Source organism: Arctopsyche grandis, chromosome 6 (assembly GCF_051622035.1).
Source record: "Arctopsyche grandis isolate Sample6627 chromosome 6, ASM5162203v2, whole genome shotgun sequence".
NCBI lineage: Eukaryota > Metazoa > Arthropoda > Insecta > Trichoptera > Hydropsychidae > Arctopsyche > Arctopsyche grandis.
In genome coordinates this window covers 17,034,462-17,054,602 of record NC_135360.1, presented here as the reverse complement: position 1 = coordinate 17,054,602, position 20,141 = coordinate 17,034,462, and the positions used below count along the sequence as shown (strand labels likewise).

The window sequence follows — 20,141 nt, the reverse complement described above, 5'->3', positions numbered from 1 at the left end:
TCGATCCGGTTGTGTATGGTAGTTGTAGGACATACTCGTAGATCTTCCGATTTTCAATATTGACGTGGTGGTCACTCACCGGTCAGGAATTGAACTGAGCAAATGTGTCATAGCCGTACATAGTACGTACAGGTTTTGCAATTAGAAATTTATCCGATGACCTTGATCAGAATGCTGCCGGTGGCGAATAAAAGTGCATTGGAAATTATTGCGATTGAAATGATCATTTGAGCAAAATTGGTTATTTATATGTACATATCAGTGGCGTGCCGTGGAAATCTCTTTTTATTTATCGCACAGTCTTACTTACGTGTACGCCAGCAGGATAAAAGGAGACTAGGTATGACGTCACATAGTCCCCTTATATCTGTGCGACAAAAAAATGGAGATTTTCACGACACGCCTCTGGTATGTATTTATGTATGTGGTTTTGTTCGAATGGCTTGTAAACTTTGTGTGTATTATCAAACCAAAAGATCAGCTTGATTTTTTGTTGCGTTTCGATGATTTAGTGTCCACTTTTGGAGGTGGTTCTCTTCTGCAACATTTATAGGCTACTAAATTTAGTGTTTATCAAACTGGCTTGTCGAAAGCATTAAACCACTTTTTAGGCAGTTCTTTGCTAAGCGTGTGAAACTGATGTGTACAACTAGATCAGTTTTTTCTTATTATACGTTCAAATCCTATGTTGTTTTTTTACGTTATTTAGATAAGTATCCTTCAAGTTTGGCCAAATAGATAAAAAGAAAAAGAACTAATTTTATTCAATAAAATAATGTATACATCAGTGGCGTGCCGTGAAAATCTTTTTGTTTTTGTCGGACGGCTTTCCTGACGTATATCGTATGCACGAAATGATACAAGAGGACTCGGTACGATGTCACTTAGTTCCTTGTATCCTGCTCTCGCATACGTAAGTAAGCCTATACGATAATAAAAACGGAGATTTTCACGGCACGCCACTATTATACATATATATGACCAGCAGCATGAACTAGTGGTTAACATATCTTGCTATGGTCAGTGTGGTTAAGAATTCGAGTCACACTGGTTTCCGCTGGCCAGACCTTGGTTTGTGACCAGGTCGGTCGTTTCCTATCAGAGTTTGCCAATTTTTCTGATTTTCTGCAAAATTGGCTTTTCCTCCTCTCCGCAAAATCTTGAATTATTATGTTATATCTCAAGGTTTGCTCGGTTTCTCTCCATAGATGTTTCTGTGGATGATTGTTGTATAAAAATTCGTATTGTTGTATAAATGTTTGTTGATCATGTTGTATACGATGTTTGCAATGCACTTTGCTATGTCTGACCATAATTTGTATTAATATATAATTTGGTGTGTTTCTTGATCTGTATAGTACACGAGTCGCATTGGAGCGATCTGTAATGACGAGTGTAAATAGATTGATTGAATAAAATAAAATAAAAAATATACAATTTTATTGCTCGTACTAAACTGTAATCCGCAAATCTTTCAAACCAATTGGCGGTTGATATTGATGATTTTTAAGCTGTATTAACCCACCCACCTTTAAAATATTTAAAACACCGTTTTAAAATCAATTCCTAGTATATACAGTTAATGTTTACCCCGCAAAATAAGTACTCCACCATGTAAAACATTTTTGTATACATATGTATATACAAATACGACGACGAGATATACCGAAAAAGTCGAGAAAACGAGTGGCGAGAATTTTCAAATCGGTGGAACGGCGACGGTAGACCCCATTTTCATAATCGTCATTGGCAAAAACCAGATTCTGATTTTTCTCGCTCTTTGATTTGTCCTTATGTTTTTTTTTATCTTCTTTGAGAGTCAATGCGCCGGATTAATTTTTGCACAACCGAAACGAATTTTCTTCATGCATGTTTGCATCAAATAAATTTCGCCACACGTATTTTCACGAGCGATTAAAAAAAACTTCTGCCCAAAAACGAATACATATGTATGTACATACATACCTTTCTATATCTTTCGTTCGACCCCTACATACTTGAAGGGCTCGTGGTTATTTTTATGTGAGATATGTAAGTTTAGTCCCTTGTTGGGTTTTTTTTTTATTTGTTTTATGCGTTGGTTCACCTTGCTTGACACAAGTCAGAAGGAAAGGATAACCGGTTCTGTAGCCGAAGGAAAATATTGTACCAGTCCTTCGAGACTCCTTCGCACTCAATACATTCGTCCCTACAACAAAATCAAATAAAAATGATCCACTACAATGAGAAATTCTACACCAAAAATATATTGTATGTATATGTATTAAGGTTTTTTGATTCATACATATTTGTATGATCATTTTTTTTCAATTCCGGCACTAATTTATTTATAAAGCGAACAATTTATTACATATCTTCGAAAGTGTCAAAAAAAGAGCTCACACAACTTTCTTACTAATTGATCATTTTATCAACCACATATTTGTATCAATTGAATCGTGCTTATAAATAGGTAGGTATCGTATTTTTATCGAAATTTATATTTCTTCGGTTTTACATTTGCAATCTGAATTGGCTGATTTATCTGACCTCAGATAATTCTCAAGGATTCAAAACATGCTTTGGTACATTGGTAGATATTTTATTTTTTCGTTTCTAAAATGAATTACTTCGAATAGTGTCTATCATTTCTTTAATTGCGTAAAACACTCATTTGGAAACCTTGAATTTTATTTCTATGGAATATGTATATGAATATTAAAGAAAAATAGCACATCTATTCAAATGCCACAAACTTGACACAATTTTATAAGAAATAAATGCTCGTAATTTCCGCTTCTGCTCATCTAATGGCAAGGCACTTCTAAGCATCCCAAATGAGATATCACAGAACGCTCTATTATAATAATGGGCGACGAATAGACCCGAGATATGAAAAAAATAACCAAATCAATTACACTACACGAAGCTCACGTAACTGGGCGTATCATCATTAATTTAACGATTCGTACTGCTAGAACTGTACAACATTTTTTCCCCGTAAATGAAGCGGTAGTCATTCATCAGAAGCGATTACCTGTACTTTTTTTGTTCTGGACCCCTTTTTTCGAGTGCTCACTGCCCCCCCACAGTTTCATTCATTTTTGTCTACCGCAAGAATAATAATAAATACGTTTAGTCATCCGTCCATCTGTCTATCTTCGTCGAACTCTTCACGCGTCAATGGATGACGACGGTTCACAAGAAATTTTATTGGGTCAGGGTCGGTGGAGGTGTGTGAAGATATACGTGTGTAGATTTGCCGATTTAAATATACCTCATCTCGAGTTGTGTGCGTGCGTTATGTACGTATTATAAATATATCGACCTTACGAAGTGCCTTTTTTTATCAACCGGTGGCATTTTATTATGAACGCACCCAGCTTTGTCTCATTGTGTGACCACAAATTCGTTCGAATCACAAAAGGCATTCCGGTATTGTGCTGTCGTTGCACAAAAACTACTCTAAATCATCTAATATGTACTTTGAATATTTATCGACTATGTTTTTGGTAACGCGACGGCCTCGATTTTTATTAAAACGGATTACGAACGAGTATGAGCGCACATATTGTGCTTTTAGCGCCCCGGGGCTATCGAGATTAAATCCGCATTCTTATCCATCTAAAAATCTCCAAATTATCTGTAAGCACTTAATGCAGTGCGAAATCGATTTATTCAAATTTATCGTATCCTCAATGTGCGATTGTTTTTTTTTTTGTGACGGATGATAATGCGATTTGCTGGACCACCCTCTGTATATTGATGCGAGCTAAAGTGCAGACACAGAATGATACGCAGCACGTTTTTTTTCAAAGATAGTTTTGCCGAAAAACGCTAGCACGCCTAATCTATACCGTCGCGATTCTTAGAAAAAATCGTCCCCTAGAGGTTTTTCGATGATTTTTTATCCTTATATTGACAAAGGTTTGACAGTGATCGATAACGGTGATTCTAATATTTGAAATGTAGGGGAAACTTACGTATAAGATAATAAGCTAGTATAAGGAAATAATAAGATAATAAGGAAATAATAAGATAGTAAGGATTAGCAATGTCATAAGACACGCCCATTCACAGCTGGGGTCTATCTAGGCATGACGTGCCGTACGATTCTGTGCGTCTGCGCCTTAATACTTGTGAGATCATTCGAACATCATTACTACATATGTATTTTGTCTGTATGTACATATTTCAACTTCACATCGAGGCACAAAATCTCACATCCGATCGTCAACATTGACAAAACGCTATGCTTATGCGCTGTATAAGGAAATGCCACAGAAAAATTAGAATTGCATGAATCTAAAACGACAAAATCGCGATATATTTTATGCTGGCGATTTACAATGTCGTCGGTTCGGCCTATTCCAGTATAATAGTTTCTCTCAAAACGTTCGCATTTTATCTACGAAGTAGCTCATTGCGTGTATTGAATTACAATAAGCTCATCACTTATACAGTAAGTATTACTCGTGGACTCGGAGCTCAAATGTAATGCGCCGACTTCCTCTTGTCATTTCGATTTATAAGGAAAAATGATACGTGTTTTTTTAAATAAAAATTTAATACAAATACATATTTAACATACCAAAAATATGTACATATCTTGTACTTTAACGCTGTGAAAGAGTGGATTGTGTCAGCTTTTATCGTATCTTTTTATCGCTCAAATAAAAGTATAATGCTTCGATTGAATTTACTACTTTTATCATTTTATCTGTGAAAATATATGTGTACGTTCGACTATTTAGATCGAATAAACAAATAATCTGTACGTACATAAATGGTATAAACGTCAAGGCTCGTAACTCAAAATGGCGATCGATTTATCTGAATGTGGAGTAGTGATGGTTTGTAGTTGACATGTCATGCCAAATGAAGCATACGAATACAGTGACTATTTGCTAATTAATCAACTTAAGAACGCGTACGTATTTGTAAGTTGTTGGTTGCTAAAAGTCTGTATGTACTTGTGGAACTGAATTGTTGGTTGTCAAACCGGCAGTATAGCTCAGTAGTCGCATTAATGCTAACCACTGAGAGGTTCTCGAGCTAAAGCCCTGTGTACATCGGAGTATTTCTGCAGTGCTGAATCCACAAGCTATCTCCGTGGTTGAAACGATTCAAGATCAAATTGGCAAAAACAACAATTACAATTTGAAAATGATTTCAAATTTATAATCTATAAATTTATACAAGTTTAATTTACATATAATAATCATAGTCGACACCGATGTAAAAATACACAAAATATAGTAAAATTTGATCACGGCTCAACTAGAAATGTTAATAAATACGCAGTGAGTATGTAAACGAGACAGACGTCTTATGAAAAATAATATTATGTTATTAAACTATGCATACTTAATTACTAAATATTTTTTTATTTAAGCTGAAAATCCAGTTTTACCATGTTTATAAATTTTGCCGGCATTTTTTAATATGTCGAGGTTTATTTTTCAAACATATCGAATTCCATTAAATTTAATTACATACTATTTATTCTGAATATACAGTGGAAAATTTTTATGTCTAATTTATCTTATCGAAATATTTTTCATTGAAAATTTATTTCATAGTTAGGGTAATAAATTAATTATAGAAATTTCGTTCCGTATAAGAATTTTCTTTTACGTTACTCGTTTTCGATTAAATTTTTCACTATGACACCTTATTCGTTAGTGTTTATAAAATTTTAATGATTTAAATATTATAAAATGAGTGTCGGAATTAAATTAGAATAAGTCGTTCAATGTTTCAGAACATTAGGTAACGTGTGGTTATTATAGTATAAATCCGATTCTAACGTCATTTCCGTGTCTTTATTCAGTTAAATAGAAAATAAACCGAACATTTCCTTGTTATCGAAATCATCACGTACCATTTTTAAACCACATCCTAGCGATAGGTCGGTCATTCTGGCTTTTAACAGGAATATGTAATCACCTTTTAAACCAAATATTACGTACATATTTTCATTCCAATTTATACAATACATATTTTACCGGAGGAAACCGATAGTGTTCCAAATGTATACGGTTTTATTAGACATAAACCCTTTTTATGTATGTTTCGTTGTCATTTTATAGCTGTAGCTGATTTATGCTTAGTATAATCATACAAAGAAACCATGATTCTCAAGTGTTTTTCTCTGTCTTCCATATCATTCGCTTTTATAGTTTACTGTTGTTATCTTTACGTTTTCCTTTCTTTTACGACTTCGTAGTCATACTGCGGAGAAATTCGGCACGTTTTGGTCAAGCCCTGCTGAAACTGCATTCCGCTTCTCATGCAATTCGCATTTGCAACTACATACTTCATGGCACGCCTCCTGCTTCATACGAATCGTTAACCCTTCAAGTGCGGACAGATTCCCACGATTTATACACCCGTTTGACTGATAACCTCTCATATATCAACAAGATATGTGAAATATGTCGTGAGCAAATGAAAGGCAACGTATGTCATTTTATCGTTTACATATAGTATATTTATTTGATTTTCCGAATACGGGACACTGCTTACATTAACTTAATTTTTAACCGCCGAGTGTTTGATGCTACTACTTGTACATTGTACATATGTATATACTTAAAATAAATCGTCTTGCTTGCATTTTGCAGTACATCCGCCATCCGAAATTAGTTGATGAGTAAAATTTAACGGATTTTTGCAATCAATACATACTGTGAATAATTAGGACTAATATGGATTTCATGTCCCATATGACACTTATTTGGATATGTTTTGATGGATTGTCATACTTGTGTCGCCGGTGACATTTTCATCCTTGAAAATTTGCGAACTGTCACCGAAAATGTGACGTAGGAATTTCCCTGGTCGCCCCACATTCTGCATGAAGTCGAGCCAGGAATGCGGACCTCCCGTTACTCGAGGAGGCCGTGGTCCAGTCTTGACAATCGCAACACCACGGAGAGAGCTTATGGATGACTTTGCAAATCAAAGTCATCATCGCCTCAAGTGCGTAAAATCTCTTTATGAAAGGCTTTTATATATTTTTTAATATTTTTTCCCATGATGTAATTGTGGATTGCCCCTGAGCGACACCTATGGTATACTTGTAATAGTGTGTAGGATGATTTTGCCAATTTGATGAGAAACCATTTTAATAATGAAATCAGATAAATTAGCAAACTTTGACAGGAAACGATCGACTTGGAGTCACAAATATCCAAGTCTGACCAGCAGCACTGCAGAAATACTCCGAATTTCAATCGAGGTCAAACCAGGAGTTGAACACGGGAACTTTTCGGTGGTTAATATTAACGCAACCACTGCGCTATATTGCTGGCATATAAATTAATTTTTAAGATTAATTTTGGCTCAACTCCTCTTGGATATATGGCATCTACGCTATATGTTGAGGAAAACAAATTATAGCCAAACTTCCAATAAATAACGTGCTGGATCGATTCAGCAAAAAGGCATAAGAAATTTAAGAAAAGGAAATAAAAAAATAGAAAATGTAGGAGGGCATACGTAGGAGTTGTCTGTATTTCTCCAATATCAGTGGATGACTTTTAGCAAAATTAACTGCAATTACTGACAGTTAATCTTTATACAAATAATATTTTAACAGTTCTATTGAACAGGTTTTTACGGCATTGGAAACAAATTCGCGTTAATTAGAACCGTATCGATGACCAATGTTTGTAAATATTTTACATTTACAATTAATTTGCGTTAAATTTGTGGAAACTTTTTTCGACGGATGAAAATACGCCCCTTTATTAGTGCGCATTGAGAGATAAGTACATCTGGGGAGATTAAAAATAATATATTATTGAAATACCAATGATATTTATTATACGAATATCCCTTTAGAAAAGTCTTTATTTTATAGACGTACCAGTTGAACATATATAGTAGATCAAATCAAATTTGGATTTAGTGTAATACTTCCTGCTTATAAAAAATAAAACACTTGATGCTATTTAATGCATCTTGTCCCACGCATTTATTGTAATTACATATGAATATGTACTTTAACGACACCGAGGCGCGAATCTGAACCATCATTGACGATACTTACATGTATATTGTTCGATTTTGAACGCAATTGTCTCACCTGACACTGATGATAATCGACATCTACGAGTGCAGCACCATTTGTGTGCTGATTCTGTTATGTTTTTCGAACGCTATCAGCTCATCTCTACCGCATCCCGCCCACCCACCTACAACAATTGCGTCATTGTTGCGTCCGCTCGTTGCGCAATTGAAACACGGCAGGTTTGCTCTGCTTATCACTATTTGTTTCAGCGCTGAACGAACCGTGAAAAAACGCATGAGTGCTAACACTTGCTCCACATTCGACACACCGACTCGATGAGTACATACATAGATGTTGTACTCGCATAGTAGCACGTAAATGCACTCGCAGATCGTCTACTGGCGAATCTCGAGCTGATTTTGCAAATGAAACCTCCTCGCACACCCACTGAAATCTTCCGCGGATCACGACCATATGGCCGGTCGACCCTGAGCAAACATGTGGGCAATTCCAATCAACGTCACATTTTATTCTGATCCTCATATTTTTTTACACAGCATGAGGGCAAACGTTTCTGATTTGAAAATTTATGTATGTAAATTTCTTGCATTTTAATTCTTTATTATTATTTTTTAAATTTAATTGAAAAACAAGTTTGTTTATAAGTAATTTCGTAGCTGTATCTTTATATCATATACTAGTTGTTTTACCCGCCTCCGCTCAGTATCTAATATATAATTTGGAAAGTGACTTTGTATGTTACATTGGTTGGTTCGTTCGTAAATTCGTGACGTCATCGAACAAATGATTCGATTTTTTTCGATTCAAAGGATTCAAATTTCCCGGGGGCGAAGACGCCATTGGGGGTGCAGGCGCCGAGGGCGAGGGCTCCGGGTGGCGCCGGGGGCGATAGCGCTGGGGGAGGGGGGTCCGCCGGATTTTATATAAATTTATTTGAAATGCGTATTCAAATAAATTTATATAAAATGAAACTATTGAAATAAATTGAATAAAATATTTACTATTAGATTAGTCATGTTAAAGCGGTTTATATTACAAATACCGAGCGAAGTCGGGTAAAACCACTAGTTTTAATATAAACAGCTTAAACATGGCGAATCTAATAGTAAATATTCATTTGTTTTTTTATTAAATCTATTTGAATCGAAAAAAATAGAATATTCAACCAATTGAATTGTCGTCATAGAAACTTCGTTTTGTTTACGAAGTTCTCAACCAAAGATACTTACATACATACATATATACATACTTACATACGGAGTCTTTTTCGAAATTATATATTAGATTATTAATTCTCAAATCTGGAGATTTGAGAATCTTATTTTCTCGAAATATTTGAATCTCGGGAATTCGAGATTTTCTTTTTTGTTTCGATTCTCGAGAATTCTCGAGAAAGTATAATTTTTTTTTTAATATAGTGAATTGATTTTTTAGCATATAAAATCGACAACATCAATAGGACACAAACACTACATATGTATATTATATCATGGGTTTATAACTTTATTAAAGACATGATGAAAGAAAGATATAGAGAGATACAATAGAACATTGAATAGAAAATAAAGTAAAATTATATTAAAAAAAATATTATAAAAGAAGGCACGAAAAAAAATATATACAAAAGTAATTTAAAATAGTAAAAATAACAATATGTAACAAAGAATTTTATAAAATTCCCAGTTTCGCCACCTGGCTTTGCCCGTGTTTTTGTGACCGGACAAATAATAAAAATACTGAACATCTATCCATATTAAAATACTGAATATACATTGATTAATATATAAGGAGCAAATACATGAATAAATAAATAATAAATCAAAAATCTTTGTTTTATGTGTGTTACAGTGGGTTCATATTGTCAGTGAAAATATATTTTCACTAGGGTTTTAGTGATATCATAAAATATTTCATATTGTCAGTGAAATTATACTTTCCCACTAGTGACTAGTACCTACATACACATATATGTAACTTTAAAATGGTGCGATTTCGTTGTGACATGTGGATATGTACTTATGTATATGATGACCGGATAATAAGTTACCGGACAAATAATAAAAATACTGACCATCTATACATATTACAGTACAGTTTATTGAACAAAAACATGTAGTGATAAATTAAAAATATTCTCGATATTTTCCAGATTCTAATAAACGATTTCTCGAGATACGAGAATCTCGAATTTTCACAATAAAATATTCTCGAGAAACGAGAATCAAAATTTCTTGAGAATTCTCGAGAAATCTCGAGACGAGATTTCTATATCAAAACCTCTAATCATACTCATGGTGGTGACATAATAGGTAGGAAGGATTTTTAACCAATTTTAATCGGGAACCGTTTCAGCAATGAAATCAGAGCAATCAAATTAGCAAACTCCGATAGGAAACGATTGAACTGGAGTCACAAATATCCAAGTCTGTCCAGCAGCACTACAGATATACTAAAAATTCTTTTCAATCGAGGTCAGCTCATGGGATCGAACCCGGCGCCTCTCGGTGCTAAGCAGAAGCTTAAAGACCGAGCTATGCTGCTGGCTAAATGGATAAGAATATCGTTAGTGTTTGATCATCATATATAGTATGACGTAAGTTCGTTAAAAGAATTCACGGAAACTGATGAATTATCCTACTCAGTGGCCAGTTTATCCACATCAGAATAGCTATGCGAAGATAAATTGGCGTTGTTTGGTTAATTTGTCGTAATTCGTATTCGTATACGGGCCGGAATTGTTAAAAAAAAAAAGTCGTACGTATAAATCGCCCCCGCGCACATTCGAACCATCTCGTCCCATCGTGTGTGGGTCGTTTTATTATATTATATCTCTGACCGGTGTCACCTCCGGCTTTTAAATGGCGATATTGAATTACCCTAAAAAAGGTGTAATTTCACCACCCCTATTTACTGGTTTGTGTAAACGATATGTCGTATGTCGTCTTATCATGGATGTTTACTCTTGTGTTTGTTTACATAGGCATACCTGTGATAAGATAAGCTTTACCCTTTTTACGTCCTTTCGGAACGTACTAAATAAGTACCTTTGACGTATCGATTTTCATTATCAGTATATAATATATCATCGTTTTATCTTATTTAATTAATTCCTGATTTCGAATAAATCTTTTTTCGAGTATGAAGCAAGCAGTCGTGCTGTGCTATTAATGTATCCGCATAAATTGAAGAATTATTATATTTTGTATTATTTGTAACATTATATAATGGATACGACAATCCATTTTAAACGCGTTTTATCCATTTTAAACGCGGTAAATTTTAAAATTTTGAAGGATTTTGGATTATCTTTCCTATATGTATAACCAAATTGCCTTAAGAAAACGATCTTCAATCAACGTGTTCTCTCCGTGATGACTTATGGATGTGAAACTTGGACATCGAACGAAAAAATTAAATATATAGGTGAGAAGTATTACAAGGGTAGTTGATATAGTGGAGAATGTGAAGACATTGAATTGGCAATGGGCGGGTCAATGAGCTAGAAGAATAGACGAATGGTAGACAAAAGAAGTGCTGGAATAGTACCCGAGAGTTTGATGATAAATGGTGACTGTAGGCCACATGGAAAATAGGTGGATGAAATTAGAACAAATTCTGGGGCGAGATGGATGAGAGTTGAGCAAAACAGAGACGAGTGAAAGCGTGTTGGAGAGGGCTTGATGTAAATGAGGCCGTAAATGATAATGATGATAACCTTATTATTTGATTTACACTAACTAATTAACAATTGTTATCTTTTTAACTTTTTTCAATAATTTAAAAGCATTCTCGTGTGAATTTAAAATGATACAACGAGAGAGACATATGTATTTTTGCAAATTTAAAACCGATTTAAATTAGTTACATTTTGGCCTTCACAACTTACATACTATACTACATATATGTAGGTACATTGCATGCGTTTGCAGTTAGGATAAAAAAAATACGCCACTTCCTATTGGGTAGCTAAGATATATTGATCAAAAGGAATTGACCAATATATTTGCAGAATTTGTCTACTGCAAAGTCTAATGAAACCAATTATAGCGAGGGCACTATTATCCAATTCATATTGTAGCTATTGCCATCTACCATTTTTAAGTTGATTTATTTAAGAATACTTGGGAAAGGGGTGCGATAATACAAGGGTGTAGTTAAGTAGTACACAAATAAAATAAAAATAATAAGATAATAAAAATAAAAAAAATCAAAAACAAAGAAAACCGAAAATAAAATAGTAACAACTCAAAATAGACAAATAATCAAGAGAAAATACAAATTTGACTTAAAAGAACTACAGAAACCCATTTATGTTAAGGAAATCATCAAGTTTTTTTTAAAAAGGTTTAAATTACTAATTCATTGGTTAGACTATTCCAAATTTAAACCACTCTATTTAAGAAGGATTCTCTAATTATTTTGAAGTAAATACACATTTGAATGTGAGAGAATGACCTCAGATGAGTGTTATTGTTACACGTAGGGAGGTTTATCATAGGAAAATATTTTTATTTATAATATTATAGACTTCAATTAGATCACCCCTCAGTCTTCTCGTCTCCGAAGTGTAAAGATTAATTCTTTTTTCAATCATATGAAAGTGATTTAAGTTCGGAAGGCATTTTTGTAATTCTTCGTTGGACCCCGAATAACCAAATCTGACATTTTTATAGTTTTCGTTTGTTTATTTCTATATATTCGTATTGTCTATTTTTTTACTGCTATGTATGTTTCTAATGCGCTTTATATGTGTTTTTTGTTTTGTGTATAGCTCGCTCGTTTACGACTTTTCTTTGCCAATTCGACTTGGGTGTGAGAACTATAAATATTTGTCCAGCCTCGGAATTATTTTTAAACCCATTCTTTTTCAAAGAGTACACATGTATGTAAAATTTCACGGAATTTTTTTAATGACTGAAAGTTATGATACTACAGAAATCAAATCATGACCGTGGGAACGTCCGTCGAACGTTTGTCACTGACGTTTTGCGGCTTTCACCACCTTAAACAGACATTCAACACAACAAATTTCATAAGTGGCATTATAAAATTATGTACACCTATGATTTTATTATTTTCCGAGTGCGGTTTAGACTTATATGGCACTCATTATGTGCGGTGCTCCGTTCGCGTGTTTCGATACTAATTTATTGACACGTTCGTACGATTTGTTATAATATGTATGTATGTATGTATATACTTGCCGGTCGGAATTAAAATATTTGCCATTGAAAGTGAGTGTCAGCGGTGGGAAACTTTTTTCCTGATATGAATTTTTCTTGAGAGTCGTGCTATCTATTCGTATCTTCGAAGGGAGCAGAACATCCCGAAATGGTTTGAGAGCTTTTAAGGAAATGGGTGTTCTGGAATACTGAACAAGTGGGATGCTTCCCATTTGATAAATACACTCGAAACCACTTAGTTTATAATATTGCCTTATATTTATGCCCCATTATATTGTTTTTTTTTCATGAATGGCCTATAGTTACAAGTTGAGTCCGATTTACATTTACATCTGGGATTAGGCCTGGTATTGAACATAAGCTTTTATGTACTTATTTTTAAATATGTTTCATATTCATAGATCAATATATGATTTAACGATAAAATAACGACATTTGTCTGCATAGATTGAGGATTGTAAAATTTTTTATCACTAGTGAATGAAACCATAATACGTTCATAAATTACTGCACATTGAAAATTCGCAGTTCCAAATCCACGTAGTCAATTGGGGACCATAATTGGCCGAAGTCATTGCGACGCTTATTTAATTCACGTTATGATTGAGACAAGCGCCATAAGTGTTCTGTTGCCCAAATTGATGATGTTAAAAGTGGAATCACAATGACGCTTCCTCTCAATGACTTTCACCTTCCTGTGTTACTTGAAATCATCCTCTAATAGTTACTCGTCTTGTATCTGGTCTTGTCGTTTGAAGCTTCGCCGAGAACGACTGGCAACGTCAAATTTAGCCATTACGTAATTCTACTAAAAATAATAAACATGCTAAGGCCAACCGGCCGAGAATGATGCTGTGTCGCTTCAGAACCGGTGTCATCACCGAACAAATTATGCTAAAATACGTTGAATTATGTTTTTTGACACTAAACAGAACCAAATTGAATGCTCAAACTTAATATCCGAACCGTCGTTGTTCGCATGATTTTGCATGACCTTCACCTTACTATCTTCAAAAATCCAAATGCTATCTAATATGCTTTACACTTTCGTTAAGGTCGTTCAATCTTATCTGTTTAATAATCACAAATAATGAAATGCAATACATACATGCGTAGAATAATCGTAAATCATCATACATGTGTTTTTTTATTTATTTAAACGACCGTACGACCTTTGCTTACTACATTTATATGCAAATATCGTATGCAATGATGTAAGACATTTTCTATTATTATCGATGTATGTGCCAAAAATCGGATTTTCCCCGAAGCAAAATATTTTGCATGCATCTATATGTACATATGCATGTATGTACATATATCAAATGTGAATGTATAATTTTGCTAACATTTGGCGATACGTAGATAACCTCATCGTAATACTGGGAGAAATTTCCCTTATCTCAAATTTTATATAATTCGGTATTCCGGTATTAGATTCCACTCAAAAACCATAAAAAAATATTTTAATTTCAAATTAATTAATTTAATTTCAAAATTGACGGCAATATTGAATTTTCCAATTCAATTCTTAAATTGGTAATTGAAAAAGTTATTATCTATACACATAATGGAATCACACATGCAGGGCTCCAATGGGCGTTCATATTGCCGCACTGTGATGGATAGCAAGTGACCAGGACTTTCATTTTATTTCTCCAAATATACTGAATGCATGGTCTTCATATTTTATGTATATTCCTCACAAAACCTCTATGATTTGAATTATACCATTACTAAATAAAACATTAATTAATAGCAACGGAAATAATTATTTTCGCGTGCCTCACAGATGCGAGAGAGGTGAAATTCAGTACGCGTCGCGCTCAACTGTCAGTATGAGATGATATCCGCCTTGGAATGTCTTGTTTCAGTGGTCATTTTTTTTTATTTCCTGCACTTATTTTGTATTATTCGACATTTAATACATGGTAAGATAATTATTATTGGTAATTACAGTAATTTACCTCGCTGATTTTGCGTTATTTTAACTTAAAACACACATTTTTAACTGTACGCTTGCAGTCCAGCATAGTGGCTAGCGGATTTTTTTGGCACAGTAAGGCAAGTGTTAATTTCGATTCGATTGTATTATACTGAAAAATTTCACCTCGAGTGAAATTCAAATTTTATCCAAAAAAGACTCGTTCTAACGACGACACGCTTCTTTCAATTACCCTGTATGTGTGTGTTTGTACTAAGCTTCCTCATTCCTACCTTTTGTGTCGCATACTAATGTCCTAGAATTTTTCTGCGCAACTAATATCACTGCTAGTACATACATACATAGATACTTACTGGCAAAATGCTGCTGCAACTGCTTACTTACGGTTAGCCACATTCGTGTCGCAAGCCTCGACACACTTATGCGACATATGTTTTGTCGATTCAAAGAACGTCCGTCTTGTTAACACACTTCTTGCACCCAAACGCGTTGTTCCAAGTGTAGACAATCGGAGTTGCACCTTCGCCTACTCATTGCTATTCGGCACCCATCGACCCACCAAATTTCACTACAAACAAACCAGGCAAAAGTTATCGGGTGCAATGACTTCTCCCTCTGCTATTCACCTTGCTGTGTTCAACTGATACGTTTGCCTACATAAATGGGCTTATTTTTCTGCTTTGATTTTCGATTCAATCCATCAATTTGGTGCTCAGTTCCGAACAGGAAGACGTTGCGAGGATGTGCTTGCTTTTATTATGTACCTTTGCTCGATGCTATGCTATAAAACTGAAATGGTATAGATTCAATTCCTGTTGTTGTTGCTTCTGCATTATTCAAGTTCGTATAAAATATACATTTTCTTTCATTTATTTTGTGCACTGCTGAAAAGGTTTCTGCAGTTTTCACTGTTTGTATATACGATGCAGTGGCGGCTCGTACATATGAGCTGTGGCGCTGCAGCACCCTCAGAAAAAATCCGAAAAATTGCAATTGCAAGTTGCAACCTGGACAGGGTTACCAATGTTTTGGAAACGTTTCAATGAGATAAATTTGTATACTCTGAAACGATCGACCTTGGAGTCACATGTCCAAGGTCTGGCCCGCAGCACAGCCAGGGAGTGAACCCGTGACCACACAATCAGAAGCATTACACGCTAACCATTGATATATGCTACCAGTAGTTTGTTCATGCATAAAGTATTAGACATAAGTTTAAGTATTTATTGTCAATCGTTTGTTCCATACTCTTATGTTTTATGTATGCTTACCATGGATTGCAATATTTTTAATATTAGCGGAAATGAGAATTGTAACAACGTTGTAATACGGTTTCCATAGGATTTCTCTTTTGTATATTTGGCGCTTTGACATTTCAAAAGTTTCATGCCAAATATACACCAGGTGAGTCTATTTGAAAATAGCTTTTGACTGTTTGCGCTTAAATAGTTCGTATATGAACAAACTAGTATGTTCGTGAACACTAAGACTGTAAAGGTCTAAACGCACTAGGCGACAGTGTACTGCAGCGACGCAGTGCAACACTGATGTGCTGCGCCTTTTGTACCAACCAACTTTGATAAGTTGGTACAAAAGGTAAATTTGACGCGTAGTGTTGCGCTACTCGTAGTACGTTCTCCTCATACAATTTCATACCAACAATATTTGGCCGCGCTGCGTCGCAGCAGTACAGTGCCGCCTAGTGCGGTCTAAGCTTAACATACATACATATGTATGTATGTATGTACATATTTCATCCTTCACTTCTGTTTACGCGTTTTGTGTTTACATATAACAATAGCCTGATATAAAAGTCGATGATTGTATCACACATGCGTGTATAAGATTCACGTTTATGTTATGTGTCATATAGTTTGGCTTGGCGCCATAGGGATTGCACAAGGCGCCAAAATCGATTTGACTCGGATTGTGGTCGATTGTTGTGGTTTGTATTATTCAACTTTTAGCTAGTAAAGTTGAAAAATAATCTCTTCTACTTAACTATGTATGGATTACGCACTGAGGTCGATAAGTCATATTCCAGAAACTTTCCGACTCCGCACTGATTCCTAGATGAGAGTGCTCGATTTGTACATTGAAAGATTTCCCCTCTGTCGACAGTTCGATTAGCCTTGCCGGCTGCATGGTCATCAATAAAATGTGCGAGGGCGTTTTTCTCGTGCACTTTTATCCTCCCCCGCTAGTCGTGGACGACTTGATGACTTTATCACGTGATATTTACGACTGTTATAGCGCCATTCTGTAATCGAGATCGGAGTTATTGGGGGGGGAGACAAAAATAATATCTCCCTCGTTATATGCGTATTACGCTAATACGATCAGCTCGTGTCTTATTATGTATTTACATAATAATACATGGGGTGAATAATTTCATTTGTATATTACATAAATACATTATTCGGAATTGTAATGCATCAAGCGTGAAACATCAACGCGCTCATTTCGCTCTAACTTTAATCTGATCTGTAAATGTACTGATCCCAGCTTATTTATTTGGTTGTTTGTGAATTAATTACTGTCAAAAATTTTCCGTTTTTTATGTTCTGGGATTGTACATACATTGACGTAAATTACGGTTTTGCTCTTAAGATTCTCGTTCGTTTAAGATCACGCCTCCTACTTCCGTTCTCATAATAGTGTGTGAAATTGTACAATTTTTCGTGGCAAATGAAAATTGACCCCAATACCCCACTAACGATATAATGATCGCCGTTTTAGAATTGTTGTAGGTACGGCAGTTTCTAAAAATGGCGTCAAAAATACATACACCTGTATGTGTGTTTCAGTTGAATATCTTCCAGTTTTAATATATTTTGACTAGTTGGAATATATTCAATCTAACCTGGTATCAACTACCGTTATAGCTGTAGTGTATTTTCGGTTGAAATATTTTTTAACTAGTTGGAATATATTCCGTATAACCTAAGTAAATTGATTCATATGGCGAACTAAATTCCAACTGGTCAAAATATATTACAACTGAAAATACCTCTTAACTACATGTTGGGACCAGATTAGATGGAGAGGTTAGGTTTTCGTGAAAACGTCATTCTTAGAGTTATCGTAAAACGATACTCATTACCATAATTCGTAATACCTCGCATAATATTAAGACATTATTGAATTCGTACGCATTCGTAAAAACATCAGAACTGTCAAAACTCAACTTTTATATTACAACTGGCCCACATTGTGTATTTGCGCTTGTTGAGTTATAATTTACTATTGAATTGAATTGTATTCGAATATGAATGTCCTAAAACGTCAGTTGGAATATATTACAACTGAAAATACACTTCGACTGTAACATGTGGACTAATTGAATTTTATGAAAATGTATAACAAATTTATATTTTCAGCTAGCGTAAAGGTTAGCAATAGCATTGTAAATGTCAGTTATTTATGCTGTAATGCTATATGCTTGTTTTGTTACTTGTCTGAAGTCGATGCGTAGACACTCGTTAAATTTAACTGTTTGGAAATTTTAGCAAAATGCGTGACGTTTGAAATAATACTTTTTTGACTAGTTTGAAATATCTATTTAAATGATTTTTCAACTTTTCAGTATTACCAGTGGCGTTACAAAGATTATAATATTTTATTTTTCAAATAAAAAAATCTTTGAATTAAAAATATTCATGATGAGTAAATAAACAAGTATATGACTCGTGTTAGATGGTAGATATTATCTCAAATTTTGCTCCTAATTATTCAAACTGCGTGAAATTCTGTTACGGAGTGCATCCAGACTTTTACGAATGGAAAAATACATAGGATAGGGTGGTCAAAGTAAATTGAAAATGTTCATTGGAGCAAATGCGTATGTGGACCGAATTCGTATCGGTTAACGTTGCGGTGTTAAATGGGGTGTGCAGACATTAGCACGAATTCGTTTCGTCCCATTTGCATCATGTGCGCATTACTACTTATATTAAACTCGTGGAATATAGGGCACTGGAGTGTCTGTGACATTATGATGTTCTATCACCGGACTGCCAAGGAATATTCTATAAAGTGTACGAAAATGTCAATGTTGATAGAAGGGAGGACACGAATCACTCTGACAGCACGCCATACGCGTTGATTATAGTGTTATCAGATGTTGACAGTCGCTTCAACTCCCAGTTGTTCTGTAGTGCCACTTATGCATATGTATGTACTTGTACTAAGAACAAGTATGTATGTGACGCGTAAAACACTGTATGTCATACAATGTTTTTATCGGAAAATTTGTGTGCGACTGGCATTTGCATCTGAGTGCATTTCAAAGTCGTTTGTCTGCAACTGCATAATTTTTACTGCTGTTTTGACTGTCACGAACCACTTAAAAATGCACAAACACATGTATAAGCCAGACGACTTTTACATTTGTCTTTTATTTCCAACCGTTCTTTTCGGATTATATTTGCAGATTTCCTTAGTAGTTTGTTGCACTCTCATTATACTCCTTTGTCGTTCGTCTCTCTAGAGTTTTTTTTCTTTAAACCTAAATAATTTTACTTCCATTTCAATACACAAATAAATGTATTCAATGCCATTGAAATATATAGTAACCATCCGAAAGAAAAAATAATAATTAAGTTCGGTCTGTATTAATAGTAACAGTATGCAGAACGATCTCTACCAGTGGCGTCCGTTGAAATCTCCCTGCTTTACCGCACAACCTTCTTACATGTGCGCGAGAAGATACAAGGGGACTAGGTGACGTCATATTGAGTCCCCTTGTGTCCTGCTCGTGCACACGTAAGTGAAGCTGTGCGATAAAAGCAGGGAGATTTCTACGGCACGACCATGATATGTACATACCTATATAGGATTTTCTGTTTCAAATTCAATCATGAATTTAGATGAAAATTGAAAACGTTCCGAAACTATCCAAAACGAATCGGAAGAAGCGCTCCATCTTAAAATTTCACTCACCGAAGCAAATGGTTGTAGGAAACGCCAACAACTACTGATCGTAATGGATTCGCCA

At 34.8% G+C, this 20,141-nt stretch overlaps 2 protein-coding genes across 3 annotated transcripts in view; one reads left to right on the top strand and one right to left on the bottom strand.

Annotated features, from left to right (window-relative positions):
* LOC143913439 (unc-112-related protein-like) overlaps positions 1–20,141 on the top strand; it is a 57,635-nt gene that overhangs the window by 3,900 nt on the left and 33,594 nt on the right. The gene's annotated exons all lie outside the window — the stretch shown is intronic.
* The window catches only part of LOC143913443 (small ribosomal subunit protein bS18m-like), an 82,530-nt gene continuing 71,388 nt past the window's right edge, over positions 9,000–20,141 (bottom strand). Inside the window, exon 3 of the transcript XR_013260709.1 lies at positions 9,000–9,081. The gene's annotated coding sequence lies outside the window, so the exon portion shown is untranslated. The remainder of the gene's footprint in view (positions 9,082–20,141) is intronic.